The sequence below is a fragment of the Equus przewalskii genome, chromosome 17, assembly GCF_037783145.1.
Source record: "Equus przewalskii isolate Varuska chromosome 17, EquPr2, whole genome shotgun sequence".
Taxonomy (NCBI): Eukaryota; Metazoa; Chordata; class Mammalia; order Perissodactyla; family Equidae; genus Equus; species Equus przewalskii.
The window spans coordinates 79,334,045-79,354,857 of NC_091847.1; the positions used below are offsets into that span (position 1 = coordinate 79,334,045).

At 47.4% G+C, this 20,813-nt stretch overlaps 1 long non-coding RNA gene across 2 annotated transcripts in view; it reads right to left on the minus strand.

The window, feature by feature from the left end:
• The window catches only part of LOC139076683 (uncharacterized), a 42,765-nt gene that overhangs the window by 1,132 nt on the left and 20,820 nt on the right, over window positions 1-20,813 (minus strand). Inside the window, exons 3-5 of one of the 2 annotated variants that reach the window (XR_011528571.1) lie at window positions 20,308-20,521; window positions 18,852-18,965; window positions 271-634 (exon numbers count right to left, since the gene is read on the minus strand). This is a non-coding gene — a long non-coding RNA (uncharacterized lncRNA). Of the gene's footprint in view, window positions 1-270; window positions 635-18,317; window positions 18,453-18,851; window positions 18,966-20,307; window positions 20,522-20,813 lie in introns of those variants that run through there. The other variant, XR_011528570.1, reaches the window with a different exon arrangement.

Below are 20,813 nucleotides of genomic sequence, written 5' to 3' on the forward strand. Positions count from 1 at the left end.
AGGCTGCAGCCCCCGCACCGCCCCCCACGGCCTCGCGGAGCGCCGGCGGCCGGCTGCCGAGGCCTGGAGCACAGCTCCGCTGATAAATCTCCGCCCTGCAGCCCCGGCTGCCTCCGCCGGGACCGGAGCGCAGCGTCCACGGCGCCCCGCCGGCCGCCTGGCCAAGCCTCGTGCAGAAGCGCCTGGCAGCGCCTGGCCTGCAGGGCCGGGGCGGGCGGCCTGTCCCGATTGGCCTTCTTTCTTCACGTTTTTTCCTCGCCCCCATCTCACCTCTCCTTCAGCATCCACATTTCTATTCCCAGCCAGCTATTATTAAATCCTGCTGGAGTTCAAGGAGACCTTTAGAGGGTCTGAAGTCCTCAGTGCTCCTCTCCACTTGAACTTGGACGTGCTGAGGAGGTGGGGGACCAGGGCTCTCAGTTCTGCTTCTAGCTAGGTGACCTTGGGAAGGTCACGCACATCTTGGTAAAGTGGGCACTGGGCTAAATTAATTTCCAGCCCCGCGCTCTGACACCCCTGCGGAGGGAGCGGTTCTCGTTGGTTGTCTGAATCTGCGTCGTAAAGCTCTGCTGATGCTCCAGACGTGCGTCCTCCGCGTCTCCCTTCCACGGAGACACCGGCCAGCACCTCTGGGCTGGGGGGAAAAAAAAAGGCAGAATTGTTTTTCCCCCAGAGCCCTTCCCTCGTAGGGAAACTCACTTGTTTGTCCCCCACTAGCTTTTGAGGGAAGAATTTACGTATGCATTCATTCATGCGATAGACATATTTCACTTAAATGCCTCCTAGCGCCGTGCCAGGTGCCAGGAGACAATGATAAGCATAACAGACGTGGTCCCTGCCTTCGGCGAGCTTACAATCTAGAGAGAGACTCAGGTGAACCGAGTGCCCGCACTGTCCATCGCAAGAGCTATGGAGGAACTGGACAGCGCGGTGCAGAGGGCGGTGCAGAGGGCGGCGACTGTGCGAGGTAGGGGGTGGAGGGGGGGAGTGGGATGGGAGCTGAAATCCCAGGGTGAGCGGAGGAGTGGGAGGGGCAGGGGAGAGCGCTTCAGACAGAAAGGCCAGCCTGTGCAGAGAGTCGCAGGCCGAGGGAAACCCGGCTGGAGCATAAGTCGGGGGTGAGGAGGGGTGTCTCATTCACCTTTGTATGGGGACTCCCAACTCCTACTGAGCAAGCACAATAGTGTTTGTTGAATGAATGAATGAATAACTTGTATAAATTCCCCTTTCTGACAGGCATCAGGCCGCCTACTTTGTTCAGACTAAATGTTAGTGTTTCACTTCTCCCTTATTGCTCCCTGTGCTTCACCATTGTGGAAAATGTGGCAGTAAGTTTCCTGGAGTCTGAACTGAGCAATTATGCCCACAAGTTCCAACACGGAGATGGGCACTATTCGTTTCTGTTTAAATGTGACAATTTAGGTTAAATATATTCAGATGGAAAGAGTGTTGAAAAAGTTGGAGGATTGCCAGATTTAACAAATAAAAATATCCCATACAGCCACTGTGGAAAAAAGGATGGCGGTTCCGCAAAATGTTAAACATAGAATTAGCAAGTGACCCAGTAATTCCACTTCTAGTACATATGCCCCAAAAGAACTGAAAGCAGGGAATCAGACAGATCCTGCCCACCCACGTTCCTAGCAGCATTGTTCACGAGAGCCAAGAGGTCGCTATTGTCCGTCAACAGGCGAATAGATCAACCAAATGTGGTCCATCCACACAATGGAATATTATTCAGCCTCAAGAAGGAATGACATCCTGATACATCTTACAACACAGTGAACTTTGAAAATTTTACACTAAGTGAATAAGCCAGACACAAAAGGACACACGCTGTACAATTCCACTAATATGAGATCCTTAAAACAGGCAAATTCAGAGACAGAAAGTAGATTAGAGGTCACAGTGGTGATAGTTACACATCATTGTGAACGTACTTAATTCCACTAAATTGTACACTTAAAAATGGTTAAAATGGCAAATTTTATGTTACGTATATTTTACCACCACAACAACAAAAAAATCTTGCCTTAAAAAATGTCCCCTGTAATACTGGGGACACACCTAAACTGAAGATGTGTGTATCGGTCATCTGAAATCTCAATTTAACTGGTACCCTGTATTTTGTCTGACAGCCCTAATGGAGGGGCGTCTTCAACGCGGGCTTCCTAGAACCTCCCCAGGATTCAGGGACCATCCTTTCAAAACCAAAACTCGGTGCCTGTGGTCTGATGAGAATGAGTGTACAGAGGCGCAGAAATTCAGGGGGTACCCGCCCTGATTATACGCTCAACCCTCACAGCGGCGCACACTGACTCCCTCAGCCGCACTCACTCCCTCCACGGAGAGGTGGAGATTAGAAATCTTGGTTGGGTTTCCCATCTGTTGTTTAATCATCATGAGCCACAAATGCAGTAAAAGCTGCTTATAAACCCCTTCTTACGATTGACCACGTGGCTAGAATTACAGTTGCAGATGGCGACGCTCGTGCATGTGACTCAGACGATAGCCTTGTCCCCTGCCATCAAAGCATCTTCACGCCAGAGTTGGTGAGAACCCATGGGGTGCCCAGATGCCTAATTGTACCACCACTTGCACCCATGTCTTCTCGGTGAAAGAAACTGCCTGCACAGCTCCTCGGGCAGCAAGAAACAACAGGTGCAAAAGGCAAAGCCCACTTTGGAACCATTTGGACCTAGGAACATGGCTCAGCGTAACAAGAGCGCCCACAGACTTGGCACGCCCGCGCTGATCTGCCTGCGTGATGGGCCTGGAATCAGACCACAGCCGCGGCGTCTACGGCTGCCACTCCAGGTGGTCCCACCTACTCCTTCTCTGAATGGAGACGAAAGGTAGCTGGGGAGGGCATCGCATGAAGAGATGGGTCGTGTCCAATTCATTTTTACTAGGTGCTGACAAGTCACTGTGAAAGTCTGGAAATGTGCGGCACGGCAAAAACACACGGGTCACAATGCGATGGTGAATGATTACCAGAGGAGAAATTCATCACAGGCTGCTCTCAGCTCCCATCACATAAGGAAGTGTTACATTAACAAGATGGAAGGTCCCCGCGGTCCCCTCCCCACACAGCCCCCACTGCCACCGCCTGCCACCCCACTATTTCAATTTGTGTTGCATGGTGGGAGCAGAGCCCAAAGGCGGGGGAAGTTAATTCAGCTTTACTAATCAAAGAGGGGGTCACAGCGGCAGCCAAAGCGATGGGGAGCAGATTCGATCTGCATGGTACGGAAATTCTCTCTGCCCAGCCTGCACTGCCTAGGACCACGCTAGGCCGGCTCCTGGCTATGGCATTAAAACAGGTGGGTCTTCTTTTCAGCTGTTCATGTAGTTTGCTTCCTGTCCTGGCCACCTGCATTTCCCTAGGGATGTGCCTGGCCCTCATCCCTGTTGGCCCCTGGGTTCCCTTGCGTTTCTAACCTGTCCTGACAAAGACGTAGACAGATATGGAACCTAGCAGGTGCCGGTATAGCACCTGTGCTGGTGACTGTGGAACAACCGAGATGAATAAGACACAGTGGGTTTGGAGCTGCTCTGGACCAACCAGTTCTGGGGTGATGGGACCAGGGAGTCTCCATCTTGTGGTGGCCAAGGGGACATTAGGGATGAGGCAGGCTTCAAGTCCTTGCTATTCAGTGTCACATGCAGGCATTGTCCCATTCCTCTTTCTAACCTCTCTTCTCCAATTACCACTTCCCACATTACAGAATCACAGGCCACAAAGGGGAGGTTAGCAGAGTCAACAGCATGCGGACAGACGGGTCAATAGTTCCTCCTAATGGGATTCCTGCTCCTTCAAGATGCCATTTACATGCACAGGACCAGCCAGCCGAATCTGCTTTCAAAGTCAAATGGAAAGCCAGGCCAGAGACAGGCAGGCCGCCTGGGAGGGGGGCTCTCTGCTGGTGCCTTTGCAGGAGACCAGAGAGCTCAGTCCTCGGCCTCGCCCCGCACCCAGCTCCTCGCCTCTGAGAGGCCTGACGGAGTTCCTGTTGCAAATGTCAACCCAAAGTGGATGAGCGAACCGCAGCCCCCAGGCCAGCCAAGGCCATGTTAAATACTCACACCCCCCCACCCCCCACAGCGTCCTAGGCTGGGAGCTGCCATGTCATCATGCGGACCCCTCTGGGCTCAAGGCAAAGAGAGCGGCCTCTCCCAGGGCGCACGTGGAGGTGTGCCCTCAGCCCGCCCAGCACCGGGGAACCTTCAAAGCCGTGCAGTTTGTCTGAGCCCCGTCCATCTTTAATGTCAGAGTCTACATTTTCTCCTCTCTTCCTTTTTCAAAGCAGCCAGAAAAGAAAATGTCACTGCATTTGGGGCCAATTCAAAAGCAGACTCGGACAGCTGTTCCCTCTTTCTCCCTGGCCCTTGTGTTTTCATCTCTCCCGTGGGTCTTCACGGGCTGCACCCCTACCCTCTCCATCCTGGGTTCACTTGGCGACATTGTCTCCCCTCTGTTGTGCATTTCCTAAAGCAGAGGCCTTAGAACTCCCAAAGCTGTCTTGTGACTGTGGCCCTACTAAGGGGACATCATGTCGATTTTGACTGGGGGACGGGGGCTTGCCACCCCCGTCAACATCCTGACAAAGATTTAGAGCTTTGGCAGCTGATGCAAGTAAATGTCCCCTGTTCTGCCTTTTAGAAACCATATTCCCCAAATTTGTCCAAAACACGTAGAATCGTCCCAAGCTGTGATAGTTTGGCTGGGAGTGGTGTAGGCACCTCCTCTCCCCTGTACGCCTTAAAAAGACTCTACGCTGTGAAGGGCAGGTGGCAGTTCAGATGAAGGTGACAGTCAGAATGCATCCCTGACAGCCCCTGGCTCACCCAGGAGTAGGAAGCTGATGCCCTGATTGATACCTGCGGGGGAGGCTGCCAGCAAGGAGGACACAGGAGGCAGATAAGAGACTCAATCAGTGTCAGACCCTCCTGACACACACAGCTGTAAATCACTTTGGGTAAAGATTCTCAGCTGCTAGAGTGGAGAAGGACGAGTAGGTAATAGAAAAACAGGGAGAGAGGCAGCTGTGTGGGCCACTGGCTCTGGGACTGACAAGGCTTGGCCTCGACCATTGATGGAGATGACACGCAGAATTCACAGAACTCCATCCATCCGCCCCAGCCCACGGGGAGGTACAGCACTCTCCTGCGTTCATGGTAGAGATTAAAATATAACCAGGGCTACACTTTAGAGCATGTCACCCTGTCTCAATAACGCTGTTGTAAATACATACATTATATACACTGTTATAACTACATACGTGATATACACTGTTATAGATATGTACGTTATATACACTGTTATAGATACATACGTGATATACACTGTTATAGATATGTACGTTATATACACTGTTATAGATACATACGTTATATACACTGTTATAGATACATACGTTATATACACTGTTATAACTACATACGTTATATACACTGTTATAGATATGTACGTTATATACACTGTTATAGATACATACGTTATATACACTGTTATAGATACATACGTTATATACACTGTTATAGATATGTACGTTATATACACTGTTATAGATACATACGTTATATACACTGTTATAACTACATACGTGATATACACTGTTATAAATACATACGTTATATACACTGTTATAGATATGTACGTTATATACACTGTTATAGATACATATGTTATATACACTGTTATAGATATGTACGTTATATACACTGTTATAGATATGTACGTTATATACACTGTTATAGATACATACGTTATATACACTGTTATAGATATGTACGTTATATACACTGTTATAGATACATACGTTATATACACTGTTATAACTACATACGTGATATACACTGTTATAAATACATACGTTATATACACTGTTATAGATATGTACGTTATATACACTGTTATAGATATGTACGTTATATACACTGTTATAGATACATATGTTATATACACTGTTATAGATACATACGTTATATACACTGTTATAGATACATGCCTTCTAACCAGCTGCCCAGGATGCACGCAGTGGACGCCCTCCTCCCCCTCTTCCTCCCCTTGCAGGAAGACGGAAGGGAAGTTGTTGGTGCTCCCGCCCTGTCCTCACCCACTGACACCTGGAACAGCTCAGTGTTTTGATGAGAAAAGTTTTCTCCAATTGCAGAAAGCCCCACAGCCGCACCTCAGCAACCCCCCGCTGTATGCAGATACCATTCACACTGGCCAAACCCATTTTAGAGACTGTCTTTCCACATGGTTTAATGAGACATTTAAGACATAATAAGCTTCCCTTTCGTCCAGGGGACAGAGATGCCTAAGTGGGAAATAACAAATGGATTAGTGGTTAATTAATCGCTGGCAGGGACTGGGAGAAGCCATCTTCGCACTCTTTCCTTTTCTCTCTTCAGATGGTTCTTTCTTATTTTAATTAATCTTTTGCCACCCCAGCACTTGTCTTATCAAATATTCAAATAAACAAATGGAGTGTACTGAAACACAAGTACTCGAAACAGTCTTTAATTGGAGCCGTAGCCTTGTCTTCTCCGGGTGGAGCCGCAGGGTACCTGGAAGCCCTCCCTGGAAGTGGGGTGGACTCCAAAACACATGTTTAGCATCTGGCTAATCTTCCTTTCCGGTGAGAGGGCATGGCGTGATGGGAACGGGGAGCAGCCACACTGGGCGGTCTGTGGTTTCCCTTGCCTGGCTAGGAGCAGAGGCTGTACCATCACAAGGCTGTGGGCCTTCTCCCACCACTTGCCCCTCCGTTCACCTCTGTGTGTCTCCACCGCATGAACGTACGCAGGGGTGCCCCATCCAGCTGTTGGACAGGCTAAGGCCTGGGGGCAGCCCGTGCCTTGGGCTGCCAGCACCTCTCTCGACTCTGCAGGAGGGCTGCCATCACAGCTGCCACTTACACCGGAACAACTAAGTCTAGCGCCACAATCCACATCCATGTCCTAAAACCCCAGGCCCGGCCAGAGGAGGGGGTGACAGGCAAGACATGTGCTCACGTACAAGGCCCCCAGCACCAGCCAGAGCACATGGACTTCATATGAAGACTTCATACGAAGCTCTGTTCTTTCCAGAGGGATGGCACTCAGAACGACTGTGGCGCACGGCACTTTCTGAGTGTCCCCTGAATGAGTAGGCAGTCACAACCACCTCCAAGAGGGGCTTCAGGGACGTGGGTCAGTAATGGAGCCAGAGCTCTCGGCTGCTTCTGTACAGGTCATGGGTTTCAGGACAAGACTCTGGTTCCTTCTGACAGCTGGGAGATTCTTCAGCAGACAGGGCCTAGGCTGTCTCCTTAAAAGCAGCCACATCGTTGAGCTGTGACCATAGATTTACGCAGAAATGATGCCTAGCAGGAATAAAGAAGAAATGGGGGGGGTGGGGGGAGTTTCAGAAGTGTGTCCCTGGTGGCCGCTATGTGCTTCAGCCCAGAGTATTTGTCTCCACATGGAGGCAAGGACAGGGTCATTTGCTGTGCCTGTGGAGCCCAGATGAGTCCTTGTCAAGCATTTCAGAAGCCAGGGCTGAACCACGGCAGCAGCGGGAGGCAGGGAGGGGTGGCAGGGAAGGAGCTGTGGGGAGTGGGGACTCTGTGAGTCAGGAAGCTGGTAAAGAAATGAGAGTGCTTCTGAGGGCTTCTATAACCAAGCAAGGGGAATGGGGGATTCAGCCAGAGGGAAGGTTTTCTGGTGCTTCTCTCAGTTAATCTTTTACTCTCTCCCAACTTTGGAAACATCTGAGCCCTGGGAAATTGGGACAGGGATCCCTAATGGAATTCTTAAAGTAGCCACGTGTATAGTTTCTTAAATCCTCAAGGATAGTCTACTGGGCAGCTTTATAAAAAAAACCAGAAAGTTCTTTATGTATCAATAGGAAAAGATCTTTAAGACATTTAGTTAAGGAACAAAGCAAGGTGAAGAATGATGCCTAGCATGTGGGACAGGCTACTCAAGTGGCAGGGCCCAGTGCAAAATGAAATGGTGGGGTTCAAAAATTATTAAGAATTTCAAGACAGCAGTGGCAGAGAATCAAACCAAGCATAGGGCCCTCCTGAACACAGGGCCCCAAGTGACTGCACATTCATTCTTCATGCCTGTGAAGCCAGTCCTGCTAGTATGCTACCATGTGGCAAACCTGAAAGGTTAAATAAGAAATAAATAACATTTACCTACATGGGGTGGGGGGGATGACAACGGGGAGGAATGAGGAGGGAAGAGGGAGAAGAATTTCCACTATAAGTTCATATTTTTTAATGTTTGAGCCATAGGGATGTTACCTAGTCAAAACATGAGATAATTGAGGGCCAGCCCTGGTGACCTAGTGGTTAAGTTCGGCATGCTCCGCGTCAGCTGCCTGGGTCCGGTTCCCAGACGCAGACCTACACCACTCGTCTGTCAGTGGCCATGCTGTGGTGGTGGCTCACATACAAAAAGAGGAAGATTGGCAGATGTTAGCTCAGGGTGAATCTTGGAAAAGAAAGAAAGAATTGAGAAAAAGTCCTCAGGACTCCAGAAAACCCCACATAGGCTCTAAGCAATACATGGGCTCCCATTCACATTTCTCAGTGATTACGTGTTGCTACGTGGAGGTCCCGAGGATGAGAAGAAGCTAAGGGAAGAGAAACCTCAGACTGTAATGAGTAAAGCCACAACTGTCCTCTGTCACGCGCTCACTTGCCTGCCTCTAGACTTAGGTTTCTGTGAAGCCAAATAAAACAGAAAGTGTGCTCTCTGGGAGGTCCTCCTCCACTTCCTGAGCTTTGCCAGGACTCGGCACATGTGCCAGCGCCTACCTCCCCAGCTGCCCTGGAGGTTAACGAGGCTACCCTTGTGAGTGGGGGGACTCCAGCTCTCACCAAATGCACGGGGTGGGTGAACATGTCAATAATAATGGTAATAATCAGTAATAGCAAGACATCTCAAGTTTAACGAACAAGGCACATTCATGTGTCTCCAGAATGGTGCAACCCAGAGAAATGGGCACAGAACGTGAGCTGCTCCTAAACTACAAATAATCCTAATAGTTTGCGTGTATTGAATATAGTCAATATAGCATGACAACAGGGTCATGTTCTGAGATGTGTCATTAGGCGATTTCATTGTTGTACTTACACAAAGAGAACATCACGGAGTGTCCTTACACAAACCTAGATGGTATAGCCTACTACACACCTAGGCTCTGTGACATTAATCTTGGTTGTATATGCACTCCATCACTGACCAAAACATCGTTATGTGGCTCACGACTTACAATTATTCATTTAATCTTCGTGATTCCCTGAAAGGTAGGTTCTAGTATTTTTCTCATTCTATAGATAAGGAAACTGAAGTCCGAAGAGGAAAAATAACCTACCCAATATTCCCCTGTAAGGAAAGGATAGAGCCACATTGGAACAAAGGCGTCCTGGCTCCATGAGCCCACACCCTTAACATTAATGCAGGAGGAAGCCCCAATTTTAATGTGTTTGATATCGAACTAAGATCTGATCATCCTTCTCAGCTATTCCACTCAAGAGACTCCCCTTCTGTCCGGAACACAATAGGACTAATTTGGAAGTGAGGGCTGCCTACCTTCATCTGGGTAGATGTGACTATGAATTCTCTTGTGCCACCGAGTCAAATGGACACCATTGTTTAGAGCTCACATTAATGTTCAGAATGGCCCTGCACCCCCTTTTCCTTGGAAACATTTCTTCAATTTTGACAACTTGACAGCTCTTGGGAGCAACTCTCTCAAGACTTACCCACCAGCTCTGCAAGTGATGAAGAGGGTGAGGCAGTTAAGAAGAGTGATGAGGAATTACTCCCAAGAGTACAGATAAGTCAATAAAATAATCCAGAGTCACAGAAGGTCAAGATCAGAGGCAGATGCCGGCATTCCTTAGCTGAGGAAAGAAGACTCCAGGACTCAATTGGAATTGACTATAGAAATATTGTGAAGGTCAGACCAAACCCCAGTGCTCCCTTGGGAATTTTCCCCCTTCTGCATCGCCTAGGACACCAGGAACAAGCGTGTGTGTAAGAGAACTGTGCACATATCTGTACCATCAATATCGTCTTGCGTTAATCCTCCACAAAATTGTGGTGACTACTTTGATGGAAAAGCCAATTTCAGGTGTACCTTTCTTTCCTGGCACCTAAAATGCCACAAGGCACAGAGTGGTCCTTGATACGTGTTTGCTGAAATGGCAAATGGATGAATGAATGCCTCACCAGTCCATTGAGATGCTATCATAATCCTTCACAGCCATGTTGTACAAGTCATATCTCATTATGACAATCTACTGCCTCCCTGCAGCCAACCAAGGAAATATTCAAATGACTTTTACTCTATTGACACCTTGTGATAATTGCTAGAAATTCTATTCCCAGTAAGCAGAAGCTGGAGCTGAAACAGAGCCAATAGCAAATTTTCTCATCAAGAGTTGGAAAGTAAAAACAAAATGTCTTGAATGTAGTAAAAGAGGAATATTTTGCAGATCAGCTTAACATATTGCCCTTGAACGCCGAGATGCATGTGTGATATTGTCAAGTAACTACTCAAAAAATGCTTTAAAGCTTACTTGACCTGCTCAAATTTAAAATATTGAGAGAGAGAAGAGAAGGTTGGCTATTCTTACAAATTCAATACCCAAAGTACCAGGGAAGGAAATAAGAGCAGCTGGGGTTTGTGTAGCTGCTAAGGTAGTTGAAGAAGCATCATCCTTCTAAGCAGAAAGCATTCCTCTGCCACATTGGAGGAACCAGTCGTAAAAGGGAAGGCGGGGCTTGGTCGCCAAAAGGACATTTTCCTTATTGGAAGAAAAAAAAATTATATGCAAATTGCCATGCGATCTTGTCTTTTCTTGCCCTTTTCTGTTTCAGTGATGAAATACAGGAAGCAGGAAGGTGGCGTGGGGACTTTTATGAGACTGATAAAGCTGTGCTTTCTTGGGAAAGAGACTAGCTGAACCTCGGCCAGGTGGTGACGGATCTGTGCAGCTGGAACAAGGAATCACCACCAGGTGGACATTTATCAAAATTACAGGCACAATGGAAGGAGAACTCTAAGAGGTCAGAGGGCAGCTATTTTGTCATTTAAATGCCATGTCGTCAAACCACTGCTCAATAAGTGTTCCAAAGCTTACTTGGTTTGTTCAAATTTAAAGGATTAAGAGGATGAAACGAGGTTTGGATGGTTTTTACAAATTCAATACAAAAGTAAAGTAGAAGAAAGATAAGCAGTGGATTTGTATAATGGCTAATTTACTGCAGAGTTTCAGAGTCCAAACAGGACTCAGGAGGGAGGTTGGAGAGCTACAGAAACTCGTTTTGCCTTTCCAATTTTATTTTTTCATATTTACTTGTACTTTTCAATTTGCTGCCTCTCTCCGGAAGCAATGACCTGATAATGAATCTCAAGCTCATTGGCTAATGCCTGCATTCAGAAGTCACCGTTTGGTTGAAAATCTCTGTTTTGCCCTATTCACCTGCTCTCCAGGTGGGGCTTGTCCAAATCAGCCCCACCTGTTCAGAGCAGGTCCTTCGGATTTAATGGCAACCCCTCCCTCAATTGAGAGGACGTGGGAAGAAAACTGAATTGCACGAAAAGGGGCCCTGCACTGGGCAGCATTTCCCCACCCCCAAATATGCGTGCATGTCCCTCCCTCTCTCCTCCTATCAGTGTGAGAGCTCCATGTGGCAGTGTCGACACAAATAATCCACAGCCAAGCTACAAGTCAAAATTGGGGTGAGTTTACTATGAGCCAGAGTGAGGATTACAGCCCGGGAAGGCCTTAGAAGGCATCCCGGAGCAGCCCGGTGTCAGTACAGTCTTATATCTTTTTAGAACAAAGAACATACATTAAACACACCCAGGATACATTTCCATCAAAATTTCAAAGAGGGATGCAGTGGCAAATTAGCAGGTCAACGTGACCCTGATGTCAGGAAAGGGACCCGTCCCATGCTCCCAATAGGGCAGAGGAGGGGAAGTCTGCATTCTTCTCTTAAGAGAGAGCATTCTTTACTTTCACGGTTAAGCAGATGTACAATGTATCTTTGATCGGCTGTAAGTCAGGCTTTTTAGCTCAAGCCGAATCAGTTCTGAACTCGAATGGTTACTCCATATACCTCAATATGTGACAATCTCTTGTCAGCAGTATGGCCCTAATACCAGGAGCCTTTGTAATTTCCCTTCGTCGAGTGCCTGGGCTACTGCAGGTCAATAGAAGAGTAGGAAGAATGGCTTCTTACCTGGCTTCTGCAATGGAAGACCTTTTTCATTGACCCATCCAGCCTCCCATTCACCCAGAGAAGTAATATGAGCCGAGACATACTAAGACCCATCCTTTCTTAGATCCACATTCGCTCACCAGAGCTGAAGATTTCCCAGATGGCCCATTTCCCAAAGCTTTCATCATTGCGGAGGCACTTCTGGCCCTTTTCTGGAAGGTCCCCACTTCAGTTACCCAGCTATTAGCACCAGAACAACCATCAAGTTATGCAAACTTTGGGTAATGCAACTTGCTGCAGTGGGGAAGTGCTTGGCTTGGAAAGTCACAGTCTTCCTTACCGATCTCTCATCTTCCCTCTCGTCAGTAACAGCAGATGGCCCAAGTCATCAAAGCCTTGCAGGAAGCCGCTGCCCTGCAGCCGGTGTGAGAAAGCTGGAGCTTTTGGCTGCAGATGCTAATTTGCATGACCACTGGCTGATTTCTTCACCTCTCCAGGCATCTTTCTCCTCCGTGAAGGGTATTCCTGCCTTCTGGGCTTGTGAGAAGTTGAGATAATGTATTCACAATGCCTGGGACATAATAGGTGTTCAATAAATGGTAGTTATTATTGTATGCATGAGCCTCAAGCTAATGTATGTGTGGACATTTAGTTGTTAATTAGAAGGTAAGTGAAAGCTGGTTGGAGGGAATTGCATTTGACCTTTAGCAAATTATTTCACTTAGATGCGCTGATGCAAAACTATCACATCTTGTGAAGAAAGATGAAAATAAATCTGGCTGACAAAAGAGATTTTAATAAATACTCAGTCTCCCTCCCACAGGCTCTCAGTCCACAGCCAGCGCCCTGTCATTCGTAAGCAGCTGGGGAGGCTTCTGTGCCCTTCCACAGTCAATCACTGGCTGATCGGGGCCAGATTCAGCTTAAACCTTTTCTGAGCACCTGCATCAAGTGACTGCTCCAAAAAAGGAACTCTGAATGCTTTTTTCCCTCCAAATAATCTTGCCGTAAGCGTGGGTGGACTGGGGTTGGGAGTCTCTCTCACTCATTCCTAGGCTGAGGTCAGCTGAGCAGGGACGATGCGATATAACGGGCTGATGCGTCTGTCTTTCCACGTGCCCCATTTTAGCGACAGGCAGAGAGCCTGGCGCAGTCCCCATGACGCGCCATAGCGTGGAGGCCGTGTCGTGAGATTCACTTTGCCAGCCGAACCATGGCCTGTTGCGGGGGGAACAGCGCACCTGTCCCTGCTGATGAGAGAGAAGAGGAAAGAGGAAATGACCAGGGCTTGCTGCAGACCGGAAAGAGAAGAGGCACATAGACTCATGGTGTGGTTACCTTGGAAATCCTTGGAGACTCGACGATACAGGAACCAGCCTAACGAGACAGGGCCATCTGCAAGGCCCCTGTCCTTACAGCACAAGGCCCCTAACCAATCAGGAGGCTAGGAGAATCAGATAGAGCCACCAAGATCCACATTACGCAGCCTCTGGACTCTCACGGGCTTAAGCGTGTGCCCTAGCACCCAGGAGTCCACTGAAGGTGACCCCAGCCCCATTACCATAGTGAAAATCACACCCAGGGGAGAGCTGGCACCTAACAATACATGCGTCTCATGTAGTAGTGACAGCACAGGCACAAGCACGCCCACCTCTACGTGCTGACAGGAGATTGTCATATATTGAGGTATAGCGGGTAACTATTTGGGTTCAAAACTGACTCAGCTTGACTAAAAAGCTGATTTATGGCCTATCAAACACACATTGTCCATCTGCTTAACCATCAGAGTAAAGAATGCTCTCTCTTCAGATGAGAATGCATACCCTATTGGGTGACGCCCAGATTGGTCCCTTTCCTGACATCAGGGTCACATTGACCTGCTAATTTGCAACTGCATACCTCTTTGAAATTTTGATGGAAATGTACCCTCGGTGTGTTTAATGTATGTTCTTTGTTCTAAAAAGATATAAGACTGTGTTGAAACCCATGCTTCTCTGGAACGCTTTCTAGGGCCTTCCCGGGTTATAATCCTCAGTTTGGCTTATAATAAACTCACCCCAATTCTGATTCATAGGTTGGTTATGGATTATTTGCGTTGACAAGGCCGTGACAAGGCCCTCCTCCCCAGCCTTTGCCTAATAAACACCCCACAGTCTAGCTCCCCAATGAGCCAGTCACTTGCCCCTTTCCTTTCTTGCACAAGCTGATCAACTTTTACTTTTCTACTCCTGTTTGTTGTCTCTCTTGAATTCCATCCTGGGAGAGAATAAGAACCCAATGTGCCAGTAACACGATGAATGGGAAAGGAAGGGAAGGGTGTTAAGGAGGAGGAGGAGGATCCTCGAAGGTGTCTCTGGGGTGGAGAGCAATGCGTGAGAGAGGAGGTGGGCTGCCAGAGAGGAAGAGGGATTCGGAAGCTGCGTTGCCATTCTCCGCAGCAGAGTCAGTGACGAAGAACTGACTAGAGCCTTGGGGAAGGGGGGAGCTAAGGCTACCAGGCTGGGAACACAACAGAGCCAGAAAGGAAAGAGAGGAGAGCTGTGAGAGAAATTCCACTGCTGATCCTACACCGCTGGAGGAGCTTCCGGGTCCCCGACAAACAGAAGAAAGATTTGCGATTCTGTCCCGCTGAGTCACGCGTAGGAGAATGGTGCTCTAAGGGGCCTCATCCCGGGTCTCTCTGCCTCTTGACCTACCTAGGATGAGGATGTAGCAGAAAGTCCAACCCAGAGAACTTTCAAGGGGCTGTGATTAGCTTCAGAAGGTGCCAGCTGTGCGAGCAGCTGATATAATAAGCTGGCATGTCGTGACTGATTACGCCCCTTACCCTTCCTGCACGCTTCTGCCTTCCAGTGCCCACCAAGGAGCGAGGGAGCGAGGGAGGCAGACATCTCCAGGACTGCTTGATTAAGCTGATATACCAGATGCTGCCCGTTTTGCATCCTGAGGAGCCATCATCCCTTTGAACTTAGCATTTTCATTAGAAATCATCTATTTTGAATAAGGATACAGTAAATCCTTGGAGTGCTTTTCATCCAAGGACCTCAAAGCACATTACTATTACTGCCAATTCTCAGCATTTGGTAGGCAGTATTACATTAATTTTCTAGATGGTTAAACTAAAGCATATAATGGTGAAATGCAACATCAGCTGCAAAGAGAAGAAAAGGAAATCAAGTACCCTAGGTCAGCTCTTGTGTTCACCTGTGTAACTCTGTGTATAGGTATGTGCTGGTGCCGCGGAGTGGATTCTAACCCTAGCGACCCTGTGGACAGCAGCGCAGAGCCCTGCCTGGGGTTTTGCCCATCCTCTCCCTTCCAGCGCTGTATATATAGAGAGACAATGCTTCAGTCACAGGCTTTTCATGGCCATAAGTGGGTGGCCACGTCTTTCTTCCTGGTCTGTCTAGTCTGGAAGCTCCACTGAAACCTGTCCACCATGGGTGACCCTGCTGTATTTGAAATACCTGTGGCAGACTTTCAGTATCACAGCAACATGCAGACACCACAGTATTGATGTGGATCAAGGCTGCCCCAGAGAGAGAAGCCCAAGGCGTCATGCCCTACATATGGATCTATATCATCCTCTGGGACATATAGGACGTCTGACCTGATTCCACCTGATTTGTATCCAAAGTTGTACAACCACCCCATAACCAGACCCCACCTGCACTGATACCATTTTAACGACTTTTTTACATGATCTTTCCTTTGTCTAGTAAAAAATAACTCACATACCTTTGCCATATGACTTTAGCCCTACCCTCAACCCGTCGCAGCTCTTCACTGCCCATGGGTCCTGTCCCCATGCTATTCTCTGAATCAAGGAGCACTACTACCAGACCTTGAGAGTCCAAGAAACATTTCTTTTGACTCGTCAGCTCGCTGAGCCTGCATCAGTATGACAACCAACAGACAGGTGGTGTGGCTCAGGGACATGAACCCAGGCCACAGCAGTGAGAGTGCTGAATCTTAACGACTAGACCACCAGGAGTGGCCCAAATCCAGATGCACGATTATGAGCTAGGAGCAAGTGAAGACTTCGTGACCGTCCATTTAGAGGACGTCGGTCCTATTGGTGGCTGCCTGACACCTTTTAGATATGCTTCTTATGTTTGGCGAGGAGCTCACTTTCCAGTCTCCCTTGCAGCTCAGTGCAGACATGTGACCTGGGCTCTTCCAATCAGAAGCACTGGTGGGAGCAGCAAGTCCAGTTCCTGGGCCAAAGCTGCAGTGAGCAAATTATGGGGACAAGCGCATGGTGACGGCCACAGTGGCTTCCCCCTCTGACAGGCTTGACAGCACAGCTGTAGGCAGGTTTCTGGAAGTTTAGCCTCTAGGCTGGTTCTTCAGCCCTCTCAATGATCTGATAAACTCCCCTACAGCCTTCCAAAAAACTCCTCCTCTACACAATCAGCCAGACGCAGCTCTGTCACCACAATCAGCCAGACTGAGCTCTGTCACTCCCATCCATGACAAGTATTCCTTTGTATCCCACAGAAAATAGAGGTTCCCAGTGTTCCTTTTGTCCTTTTAGATAGGTTGATAACTGGTTATCAATCCATCTTTGAAACTGAACATCAATTTAGTCAATTGATATTTGGTATTTATAAATATCTAGTATCTATTGAGCACTGACTAAGAGCAAAACTCTGCGTTAAATATTATGGGAAATATTTGCTGAGTGCCCACTATGTTCTATATATCACACTGAGGGCTGGGGGTATGAGAAAAATAAGCAAAAACAGCCATGGCCACTACTCCCGAAGAGCTGGCAGTCCACAGGGAAAGGCAGGCAGTAACTGAGGGATCGCTCTCAGAACCATGACACTGCCGCCGTGATGAGTGCTGAGAAGGGCAGAGCAAGCATCCCCGAGAAATACACGAGCATGAGACGTGCCTTTGAAAAGTGCACACTAGCGTCAGGTGGGAAATGAACTAAAGGAAGTCAAAGTACGTGCAGACAGACCAGTTAGGAGGCAACGTTAGTAAGGCAGGAGGGACCTGATGGTCCCAGACTAGGAGTTAGGGCTGGAGATGGAGAGAAAAGGACAGATAGAGACATTTAGGAGGTAACGCCAAGGGGACTTGGCGTGCACTGGATACGGGGAGATAAGGTGGGATCCTAGGGCACTCCCAGTCTCTGACCTGAGCCTCCGGATGGACGGTGGTGTCAGTCCCTGGGAGAACACTGGGAGAAAACCAGGTCGTGCAGGGACATCGCAAGCTCAGTCTTACACGTGTTAACCGAGTTGCCTCTGGAGCATCCACGAGGCTGAGCTCAGAGGAGGGGCTGGGCTGGAGCCATGACATGGTAGTTGTATAACTGAAGTCATTATGTGAGTGGAGCATCTCAAGGGAGAATCTAGCCTGAGAAGAGAAGGCCTTGGGCACATTCTTAAGGAGTGTAAAGTAGAGGTCTAAAATTTGGGGGCCATCCGTCCATGGTTACTGAAAGATAATGCTAGCTGCCGAAAAAACATCGAGAAGGTGAAATGATTTAGCCCAAGAAACGTGCCTTGATTCTTTCTCCAAATTCCCCTCAGTAAGGATCCACACACAGAGGCCCGACCAGTCCCCCAGGCAGCGAACGGGTGAGCAGGGGCTGTGGCACACAGCAGAGCAAGTGTCCCATCTAAGGGGCCGTTCTAAGCTCAGGCAAGTTATTCCAAGATATGGTACCTGTAGCTGTGTGCGTCTGTGAAGTCCTTCACTGTTTGAAATAACTACACTTACCTGAATGGACCTTCACTGAAATAGTACTTAACCCAGATTTCTAGAGTCAGAATCCAATTCTCTGCTTCCAACTTGGAAACAATCTTCAATTGCCTTAAATTATTTTCCCTACTAAAATCCACAAATTTATTTCTATTTCCAAATCTCACTGATACCCCTGAAAGACTGCTCTTCTACCCCAAATGCTTTCCCTAGTTTCTAACACTGTCCCTAAAACTATTTTCCCAATGTCTAACACTCTAACCATAGTTGGTCCACTCTAAAACCCCTGCATTATTCAAGTCCCTCCTGAAGACAAGGATGGCACCGGTTTTCCAGCACCGTGGTTGGGACGAAGGGATAAATGAGTAGCGGGACAATGAGTAGTCTTCTCCTGGCACGGCGAACGAGCTTGGGACCAGGAGGCAGCAGCAGGGACAGCCTTGGAAGCCAGTGCAGGAGGGAAGACAACAGAGTTCTGGAGTAATCTTGAAGATGGCCTAGGGCAGAGCAAAGAAAGTGAGGGAAAAAACGGGAGGCACTAGCTCTCGATGTTAACTAACGCCAGCCTCTGAATTTTTTTTTTTGGCCACTCAGCACCAGAGTATTTGCCTGCAGGTTTGGAAGATATTTTCCACTTAAATGCATTCAGATTTTTTTTTTTTTTTTTTGCCTTCTCAATATTCCTCAGCAGTAATACATTGCATGTACTAATTATAACTGCCAGCTATTGACTAAATCTGCTATGTAGTTGAACTGGGTTTATTTCTTAGTTTAGCATTATGACACACACACTCACACAAAATCAAATTCTTGCCTCCCCCTTCCTACTCCTCCAACCTCAAACGTAATTATTAAACAAAGAGACACAAAACAAAGCAGACCATCAGTGCACGTACAGAATAAAGCAGCAATTGGGGTTCACGCTGCTTCAGCAGCCCAGGTGAGGCAACCACACAGTTGCCTTGTGTCACAGCTTCCAAGGCACACATCTGGGAGACATCACACGGCACCTGAAACAAGACCACTGTTGGTATTCTACACAGAATCTTGGTCGGGGTAGGTAAGAGCTTGCCCCTCAAATTCCCTTTCTATTGACACTTGGCAGGACTTCTGTCAACAAAAATTACATTGACCAGGGGCCAGCCCAGTGGCATAGTGATTAAGTTTGCTCCTTCTGCGTCAGTGGCCCAGTGTTGGCAGGTTCAGATGCCAGGCACAGACTTACATACTGCTCATCAACCATGCTGTGGCGGCATCCCACATACAAAATAGAGGAAGATTGGCCCAGATGCTAGCTCAGAGCTAATCTTCCTCACCAAAATTTTTTTTTAAAAAATCACATCAACCAACACCTAGTGGAATGTCTGGCACATAGGAAATACTCAATACTTGTTTTAAAAAAGAAATCAGAAGAAAATCAAATGAAAATGAGCCATGTCTGAGTCGATAATGAGTGAATGTGGTAAAGACTTAGTGTCAAACACATCCAAAGCGCTATATTAGCCATTAGTGTTATTGTTGTTATTATCTAGAGTCACAGTTGCTTCTTGTTCACATTTGGGAACCCAGAAGGGCCTCCCCCACTTCCTTCTCTCACTCCACGCCTCTTAAATTAAATACCCCACAGCTTTCAAAGAAATTTAAACCACACCTTTCCCTCTCTCTCTCTCTCTCTCTCTCTCTCACACACACACACACACACACACACACACACACAACTGGAGAACGTGGTCTCTTGTGCATCGCTGATGGGAGCAAAAGCAGCACAACTCCTACAGAGGAAATTTGGACACATCCATCAAAGCTAGAAACACAAATCCTTTCCCACCCAGCAGATCACACTGGAGAATTTTCCTACAGATTAACTCAGACCCACGTGATGTGTAATATGTGCAGGTTATTCATTGCAGACTTGTTTGAAATGACGAAACAAAACAAACCAAGTGCCCATCAACAGGGACCTCATGAAATAAACCTTGGTCCACGCATAGAGTTTGAATACTATTCAGCAATGAACATATTTTGAATGAGGAGGATTTCTATGCTCTTTTATGAGAAGGTCTCCCAGATATATTGTCAAGTTTAAAAAAAATAACACACCGAAGAACAGCGTATAAAACATTCCAAATTAGGTGTAAAATGGGTGGGGATAAGATTATATACTTGGATTTGTTTTACATTAAGAAACTCTGGAAGGACATGGAGGAAACTAAGAGAGATGATGCCATGGCAGAGAATGGAGAATTGGGCAGATGAGGGGGAGGGAAGGCCAGGATGGAAAAGGAAACCTTTTAGTATAAAATTTTTAATTTTCTATTCTAGACAGATAGATAGACAGACAGATAAACCCACCTTTCTTTTAAGTGAAAAGGAAACCTCGTCTGATGCTATAAGGAGCGTCTATGGTTGAAGTTCAGCACCTTGAATCCGCATGGCTTCTTCCTCCACCCCCTGTGGGTGATGTGGCCTTGGCGACGGCGACTGTGCTGGCAAGTGGACACCTGTATTGCTTAGCTTAATACAGTCTGATGGGCTATGAGCCTGTTCTCACATCTCTGCATTCCTCCTGGGGCGTGAGAGTATAAATTAAGAAAAATCTCTTTTGGTCACAGACTCAATATTATAACTCTTGGTTTCATTTCTTTGCTTTCATCATTTTAAATTTAAACTTTTCATGTGATTTGCAAATAGCTTTGTGTGATATGATATTAGAGGTCAGAGGACTTCTCAATCCGTCTAAAATTACATAAACATACCACAACAAAAATCCATTAAAAGTAGAAATAGCTAATCCTTTACAAGGGAAGAATAAATAATTTACTTCCAGGCTCTCCCACCATAAATCAGTTGGCCATTAT